Below are 7981 nucleotides of genomic sequence, written 5' to 3' on the forward strand. Positions count from 1 at the left end.
ACGTGTCTAAAGTACCAGATACTTTGACGTTTCACTGTTACTGCCATTCCAGTGGTTACACGGGTTGGACATGTTTTGATGTGTAAATGACAAAATAAAAAATATCGAACGAAACTTTATCTACATTTGTCGTTATTTTAACGATGGTAGAACCAAAAGTTACAATGGAGCCCCCAGTGAGGAATGTCATTGCCAACGAGTAGCTTCACCGGAATTGGAGGGACCAACGTTTCGAGGAGGGACCAACGTTTTGTGGGCAGTTTCGTTACCGAACACCTGAGGCGTGTCTGGGTGGATCGATGTCTTCATTCCGTGGACATGAGTGTTACCAACTACTAGAGAAGTTTCACATCTACTACTAGATTCATCAAGAGAACCATCCATAGGGACCATTGGCAGATTGTGACTGCCAAGTGACAGTGATACAGTGGTTATTTTCCTTAGTTTAAGGTGGTGAGTGACGTAGAATTGTATAAATGCACAAATTCTGTTAAAAAGTTTTCATGTTACTTTATGTTTTGGATTACAATGGCCTCTTATGAGCACCACTTACTCCATAGCCTGAATATCTCATGAAAACATTCATAAAATATGTCAATTTGGAAAGTGAAAAGTTATTGTAAGTGAGATAGCGATAAGTACGGCATATTCACAAATAAGATTCATTGGTGAAGGTTCTCTTAACAAAAGCATGCACAGTTAATGAGTACTAACTTTTTTTCTTCTTTTTTTTAATCATTCATTAACAGTAGAATTGTCCATTTTCGTTCAGTGTTTCTGATGTTTCGGTTGTTGTTTTAGTGTAAAAGTATAGATTTCCTACATATAGACAAAAATTAGTTTCAAACTACAGAATTATAAAGTAGTAGGTAGTCACTATAGTATAGTATAGTCACCCTGTCACAATTTTCCATATTCGGCTCTACAACAGCTTTCTATAGTTTCAGATCATGGGAGCAGGTTCCAGTAAATAAATTTCAGATTGTTCCAGTTCGTAATTTACAGTCGGGATCTTTTCGGGGACATGCTGATTGTTCCTGCATCGTAAATAAGTTTGGTCAATAAAACCAATTAACTACTAAGGCTATCTATATTGCAGGTTTAATTAATTATATATCTCTTATTTAGGGCTTTATACATTAATTAGTGTCCATTTCTTTAGATTTCAAGAAATTCATCATCAGCACTATCTGTTGTTGTTGCAAGCACCAACTGCCACTGTCGTTGTCATCATCAAGTGTCAAAAGTTGTCAGATTCATTATTTTCAATTCAGTTTTTATATTAAGACTATTTAGTTGTATATTTAATACTTTTTTTGGACAAGATAAACCATATTTTTTCTGTGGTATAGAATAATTGTTTTTGCTGTTACAATTATCATCGCCGTTGAATGTATTTTTGTGTTGTTGTCACTTATTTGTCTATACACTTACCTTGTATCCATTTTGGTTGTACTTGTAAAATGATTATTGCACAGCAATTTAAATAAATATTTTTTGTGAATATTTTGAAGAAGTAGTCTACCCTAGTACTCAGTACTCAGTAGTCATGTCAGACTTAGAGTGACAGTATTGTAGATAAGGACTGGGCCCATAGTTAAGTTTATGATAGCTAGTGTAGTTAAGTAGTCTATTTGGAATACTTAAATAATTGATTTTGTGAATTTGATTGTTAATTCACGCATTTATTTATCAGACATTAATTAAATATCAGGCTGTGTAATGATCATTCATTTTTTTATGATTTACTTGTTTTTACATTTTATTAATTGTGATAATATGTGGTGATCAGTGTTTGAATATTGAGAACTTGTGTGATAAGAGACACTATAGTGTGAAATTAGGTGATAGAGACACTTGTGAAATTTAAGTGAAAGAGACATTCATGATTTTATAGTGAGAAGATATTAAATCAATCTAAATCCAAAAAATATTGCACTATTAAGACAGCAAGGACTGTTTATTGCAATTGAAATATTGATTTAGTAACATTGTGAATTAACTGAGAAACTATCTATTACTTGTGTGATTGAAAAACTTTGATAAAGTATGGCGGAAAAAGTTACGGAAGAAGATATTGCAATGGTGGAACTTATGAAAAAGTTTAAGATCAATACAACGGAGGATTTAGAAGAGTTGTTCGGCGCTAAAGTGAAAGAAAAAAAGCCAACTATGATAGCTGATGTCAAAGAGACATTAAAATTTCCACGTATCAGCCTCTTCTATGGTGAAAGTGGTAAAGGTGAAGTGTCATACCGTACATGGAGATACGAGGTCAACTGTTTGATTCGGGAGAAGGCGTACACCAAAGAAGGTATTCTCCTGGGCATACGCCGTTCACTCCGGGGAGAATCAGCAGACCTGGTTACGAGACTTGGGGAACAAGCCACCATAGATGATATATTGAAAATGTTTCAAAGTACATATGGGAATGTTGAAACTCCTGAATCTATATTAAGAAAATTTCATAGTTGTGAACAAGACTGCGATCCAGTGAATACCTATGCATCCAAAGTAGAAGAATTATTTTCACAAGCTGTGGAACTTGGTGCTGTTCATAGGAGTCAACAAATTTTACAGTTGCCAATTATCATGATTTTAAAACTGAAATAAGGAAGCTGGAAATAGAGTTAAAAGCGAAACCCAAGAAAGAAAATAAAACCAAATGCAACGCCACCACAAAAAGTGAAGTTAATTCAAAAAAACAAACATCGGATCCAGACCTAAAATCAGTACTTGAAAGTATAAATGCAAGACTTGAAAAGCTGGAGAAAGAAAAGGAACATACTACAGCAAGCATGCAACAACAGACTAAGCCACAAGACAGCCAAGAACAACAACATGGTTACTATCCTGGGCAGTCAAGTTACCAGTATACTCTAAGAGGTGGACGCGGTCAACGACATTTTAGAGGTGCCAACAGTCAATTTCGGGGAAGAAGACCGTTCAGAGGACATGGCCGGGGTAGATCATCCTATATGACAAGAAGGCCTCCTGGAAACTGTTACAACTGTAATGAACCAGGTCACTACGCCAGAGATTGCCCTTCAAATCAGTCTGGAGCTTGCTACAACTGCAATGAAACAGGTCACTACGCCAGAGATTGCCATTTAAACCTGTAGGTACCACTTCCGCGGGTCAAGAAACTGGTACAAAGAAACACGCCGACCCACAACTTATTGGTGAATAAGCTGAAGTTCAAATTAAGATAAATGGTATAAATAGTTTAGCTCTTTGCGATACAGGCTCTTGTGTTTCCACATGCTCTGAAAATTTCTACAATGAACATCTTTCTAATCTTGTATTAAAACCTTTGAAAAACTTGGTAAAAATTGAATGTGCAGATGGAAATGAATTACCCTACACAGGCTACATTGAAGTAAACATCCAGCCAGTTGGTATACCAGGTGCTGAAGAACAAGCTTGTTTGCTACTAGTCATTCCAGACACAGAATACAACACCAAAACACCAATATTACTTGGGACCAACATACTCTCAGAATTTTTAAATATCTGCAAAGAACGAAATGGCGAAAAATTTCTACAGAACTCTAGTTTACATGTTCCTTGGTTTTTAGCATTTCGTTGCATAGTATTAAGGGAAAAAGAACTTCATAGAAATCACAACAAACTGGCAATTCTAAGAAGTGCTGAAGTTGGGAAAGTCACCATTGGACCAAACCATTCAATAAGTATAAGATGTCACACAGATAATGAAATAAGCCGCATATCAACATGTGCATTGATCCATGAAACAAACCAGTCTAAATTACCTGATTTCGTGGATGTTAGTCCAGCAGTTGTAAATTACAGAGATAAAAGAAAGCAAGAATATTTTGTTACCATCTCTAATCTTACGACACATACAGTTACTATTTCACCCAAAGCAGTCATTGCAGAACTTCAACCAGTTGAAATTGATAATGGATTACTTGAAAATCAATCAGAAAGCAGCAAGTCAAATGCATTCAACAAGATCCACATAGGCACAGATATTTCTCAAGAACAACACGACAGTCTATTGAATATTCTAAATAAACATGAAGCTATTTTTTCAAAAGGAGATACAGATATTGGCAAGTGTACAAAAGGGAAACATAGAATTGAATTAGAAAACAAAATACCATTTAAAGAAAAATACAGGCGCATACCACCAGGGATGTTTGAAGAGGTTCGCAAGCACATTGAAGATCTTTTAACAAGTGGGGTCATACGCAGATCGAAATCTCCATGGGCGTCGGCCGTAGTACTTTGTCGCAAGAAGAACGGAAAACTTAGGGTATGTATTGACTACAGAAGACTTAATCAAAGAACTATCAAAGATTCCCACGCATTACCAAGACCAGAAGAAATATTTGACTGTTTACATGGCGCAAAATGGTTCACAATCGCAGACATGAAATCTGGATATCATCAAATCGATGTAGAAGAGAGACATAAGAAATATACAGCCTTTACTTTAGGACCACTTGGATTGTACGAACACAATAAATTAGCTTTTGGACTTTGTAATGCACCTTCTGAATACCAAAGAATAATGCAGGATTGTCTGGGCGATTATCATTTAAACATCTGTTTCATATACCTGGATGACTTAATCATTTTCAGTTCAACCTACGAGGAACATCTTGAACGTCTTGACAAAGTTCTTACCAGAATGAAAGAATGTGGTATCAAGTTATCAGCAGAAAAGTGTTTTTTCTTGGAAAAAAAGGTAAAATTGTTGGGTCATGTAGTGAGTGAAAATGGACTTGAAACAGACCCAGAAAAATGTGAGAAAATAAAAAATTATCCTACGCCGAAAAATCCAGACGAACTGCGTTCCTTTTTAGCACTGGCAGGCTACTACAGGAAATTTGTGAAAGATTTTAGTAAAGTTACCAAACCTTTAGCTGACCTACTTCCACCAACTAGTCCAAAAAAGAATAAGAAACAACAAAAGAAACCTTGGCAATGGGAAAAGCAACAAGAAGACACCTTTCAGAAGATTAAAGATCTGTTAACCTCGCCTCCAATATTAGCCTACCCCCAGTTTGATCAACCCTTTGAAGTTCATACAGATGCCAGTGGTGTTGGACTAGGCGCAGTACTCTATCAAGAGCAAGAAGGGCGGAAGAAAGTTGTGGCGTACGCTAGCAGAAGTCTTTCGAAATCAGAAAAAAATTACTCAGCCTTCAAGATGGAATTTTTAGCGCTCAAATGGGCAATAGCTGACAAATTTAGTGATTATCTGATAGGAAATAGATTTACAGTTTATACGGATAATAACCCTTTGACTCATATTCTTACTAGTGCAAAACTCGACGCAACCGGCCAAAGATGGATAGCGGCACTCAGCGATTATGATTTTAACATCATCTACAGACCAGGCAAAAGTAACACTGATGCTGATGTTTTATCTAGATATCCAGGATACAAAGTACAGGACAACAATTTAATAGACTTCAAATCCATCAAAGCCATTTGTAATACAATTTTTGTTTCACCATACATTGATGTTTTACCATGCTCAACATTGGACATTTTAGATGTTATTGAGACACCAGGCCAGACTATGGCCCAGATCGAAATGCGGGAACTGAGAAAAGAACAGCGAGAAGACCCCATTATAGGAATCTGGCTTAGAGCAGTCATTGATAAGTGTTATCCCCAAAGAAAATTGATTACTAATAACAGACAACATCAAACTATGTCAAGACATTTTCAACAGTTTAGAGTAGTAAGAGGATTACTTTATAGAGAAACAGAAGAAAATGGGGATAAGATCAAACAACTAGTTCTACCAAGGGTTTACAGAAGACAAGTTCTTTTAGGTCTACACAATGATATGGGACATCCAGGCAAGGACAGAACCTCGTCTCTAGTCCGAGAACGATTCTACTGGCCGGGATACACAGCAGAAGTAGGTAGCTGGGTAGATCAGTGTCCGAGATGCTTGAGAGCAAAGACTACCAAAAATGCAACAGCTCCTTTAATAAACATTAAGTCTTCATATCCTCTAGAACTAGTAAGCACAGATTTCTTAAAAGTTGATGAATGTAAAGGAGGGATTGGCAATGTGTTAGTGATAACAGATCACTTCACAAAGTTGGCTGTAGCTATTCCAACAAAAAACCAAACTGCAAAAACTACAGCAGAAGTTTTGTTAAATCATTTCATCTACCAGTATGGCATTCCATCCAAACTCTTGTCCGACCAAGGTCCAAATTTTGAATCCGAAATTATAAAGGAACTTTGCTGTTTGATGGGAATAGACAAGATCAGAACCACTGTGTACCATCCACAGTGTAACGGCATCTCTGAAAGATTCAACAAAAGCCTACTAGGTATGTTAAGAACATTAGACCCGAACAAGAAGGAAAACTGGAAAAGGTATATATCAGCACTTGTTTTCTCTTACAACTCGACAAAACACGAATCTACAGGTTATTCACCCTTTGAGTTAATGTTTGGGCGAAAGCCAAAACTACCAATCGATGTTATGTTTCAGACGGACATGGATGATGAAAGGATCACTACAGATTATGTGAAGGAGTTGCAGAGGAGATTGCAAACAGTACAAGAACTTGCGAACAAATCATTAGAAAAGGCCAGAAATAAACAAAAACTTCAGTATGATAAAAAGGCCAAAGCAACAAATATTAAAGTAGGAGACAAGGTTCTTGTAAAAATATTAGCATTTTCAGGACCTCACAAACTGGCTGATAAGTTTGAGGAAAGGATGTATGAGGTTATGGGTCAACCAAACAAAGACATACCTGTATTTGTGGTTGAGGATGAAGATGGTAGGACAAAAACACTGCATAGAAACCATTTGTTATTGATTAAAGATACAGAAGAAGAACAGAAAGCTGAAAGGCCGATTCCGAAGCCCCGCAGGCGAATGATGGCTAAAACAAGTAAAGATAAAGAAAATACAGTGGGAAATGTAGAACTGGACAGAGGTACTACAGATGTAAGAGAAGTAGAAGACGAACACGTTAAGATTGATGAACATGAGTCAAGTGATACAGACTCGGAGATGGAATGTATTGTAATACGTTCTAAAGATAGACTGACCGGTCAGCAAGAAGATAGAGAGAGATATAACGAAGAAGCAGGACGGCCAAGAATCCAGCCACGAGATCGTTCTAGAAGAACATCTAATGATGCTGAAGATGAAATTGAAGCAGAAGAAGCAGTTCAGTTACCAGGAATTCATCATAGAGATCCACCAAGAAGACAGGAAGAGAGGGACCCAGAAAGCGACGAAGAAGTATCACAATTACGGAGGTCTTCAAGACAGAGAAAGAAACCAGCTTGGTATGATTCCTATGTTGTAGGACAACAGCAGGACATCAGTCAGTTGATGCATTTACACATGGAAAATATTAGATGCACTACAGATTTGTTGAAATCAGTGATTAAGTAGCTTATTTCAGATAATAAGATTTTATTGTTTTATTTCATGCAATTGTGACAGTACCTATTGCAGTATAAGTCTTGTCATTTATTTGTAAAGATTAATAGTTTTTACGCGGTATTATTATTATTTTTTTTATCATAATTATGTTGAATTTATTTCAGGGAGTTAACAGCATTTGTAGGAATTACAGATGGATACTCAGATATTCTCTAAAGATGGGACAATTCATACAGGATTTCTGTTTGTGTGTAGTTCAGTTAATAAACTACTAATCATTGTATAATTTAATTACAGGAATTAAATTATTTTCGAAGAAGGGGAGGAGTACACATTATATTTATTTTTTTATGTATTTCAGGTATCAAGATATTTGCATAGTTGTATTACATGCTTAGTAAATGTATACTTGAATTATTATTATGTTTTAACCGTTTTATACGAGATAAGCTTTCGGACAAGTCGAGACGACTTTTCCGAAGAGGGGGAGAATGTGACAGGGTGATAAAATCAATAGTGTAGTGTAACCTTTATGTATATTTTCTTTGGGTTAAGTAAGTTTTCTCCACGAGAGGAAGC

This window comes from Mya arenaria, chromosome 5, assembly GCF_026914265.1.
Source record: "Mya arenaria isolate MELC-2E11 chromosome 5, ASM2691426v1".
Classification (NCBI taxonomy): domain Eukaryota; kingdom Metazoa; phylum Mollusca; class Bivalvia; order Myida; family Myidae; genus Mya; species Mya arenaria.